The 1,462-nt window shown below is 54.7% G+C and overlaps 1 protein-coding gene across 1 annotated transcript in view; it reads right to left on the reverse strand.

The window, feature by feature from the left end:
* The window catches only part of LOC311615561 (histone-lysine N-methyltransferase SETMAR-like), a gene marked incomplete at its 3' end in the record, with an annotated part of 55,963 nt that overhangs the window by 41,631 nt on the left and 12,870 nt on the right, over positions 1–1,462 (reverse strand). The gene's annotated exons all lie outside the window — the stretch shown is intronic.

Raw genomic sequence — 1,462 nt, forward strand, 5'->3', positions numbered from 1 at the left:
GCTGGGACCACTGGAAGGACCTCCTATGACCCCCAGGTGTTTGCCCTTAAACAATAAAGGACTCCACAGGGTTTCCTGTCTGGGGTTGATGAGAACAGATGTGCAGTGTCATGGCACCTTGGATGACCCACTGGAGAGGGAAAGACAGGGTTGTCCAGGCCAGCGGGGGGACTTAGGTAATAGCGCTGGCCCCAGACCGTGAAGCCTGACCTCAGGGAGAAGCAGCGGGGACAAGAAAGTGTAGCAGTTTTTCTGATTAGGCATTTTAGAGGCAGGGACACGGGCCTTGGTCAAAGTAAAACTGAGGAAGCGGGTGGGTCAGTGGATCGGAGGAATCAAGTGTGGTGGCACTGAGAGGGTTAAGCCTGTAACTAAGAGCTAGAAGAGAAGAAACAGCCAATAGGGAAGATGGCTTTGTTTGAGACATGTCAGCTCTGAGAGACAGCAACAAACACAGTGGGGATTTTTATTCTCACATGCAACCAAAAAAAAAAAAAAATGCTAATATGAAGATCTTAGTTCAAGGCATTACCAGTGGCTGGGATGGGCTGTATAGAGGCGTGGATGATCTTGCAGAAAGCAGAGCTGGCCTGGCCATTCAGACCTCAGGTGCAGGACTCAGACTTGTCCTGTCTGGAGCCTCCATATCCCCCGGGGTCCATTCTCAGGGTCCCCTTAGGTCATTCAGGCCCTGGGCTGCCACTTTGGCGCATGCTCACTGGTGCAGGGCAGACTGGGGGCAGGGGTCATGGCAATCAAAGGGGCACTGTCTGGCCTTGGCCATTGAGTGGGAAGCCACCTGCCACATGGTTCCCAATGCCCAAAAAGAACATCCTTGCCAGCTCTGCCCCACTCTCCTGGTGGCTTCCCCCCTCCCCACTAGAAGCTAATCCTCTTCAGCTCCCTATAGCCAACTATGTGCAGTTGAGCCCTAAACCTCCACAGCAATCCACCCCCTCTGCCCTGTTCCAACCCAATCCACCTCCATCCTGCAGCTCCACCCCATGCTTTCTCACAGTTCTGCCCCAGCTACTCCTGTAGCTCTTTCCCACAGATCATCTCCCCCTTGTTCTGCCTCTGCCACAGTTCTTCCCATCTACTCCCAGAGCTATTTGTCACTGATTTGCAGGCAGACACTGTCCTCCAACTCCCCCCTATCCTCCTCCGCCTTCACTGCCTCTAAGCTCCGCCTCCCCAGCTTCCCTCTACCTCGCCCCTCAGATCCTCCTCCACTCCTACAGATCCTCCCAGGTTTCTCACAATTCAGACCACAGCTCCGCTGCCTCCTCCCCCTCCCGCAGATCCTCCTCCACCAGCTTTTCCACAGCTCCCTCACCACCATCCCATTTATCATCCGCCACCAGCTTTTCCACAGCTCCACCAACCCCATTCCACAGCTCCTCCCCTGCTTTCTCACAATTCAGGTCCCTGTTACTCCCCCTGGCTTTCTCCAATGGTCGCA

This window comes from Pipistrellus hanaki (assembly GCF_964339955.1).
Source record: "Pipistrellus hanaki genome assembly, chromosome: X".
NCBI lineage: Eukaryota > Metazoa > Chordata > Mammalia > Chiroptera > Vespertilionidae > Pipistrellus > Pipistrellus hanaki.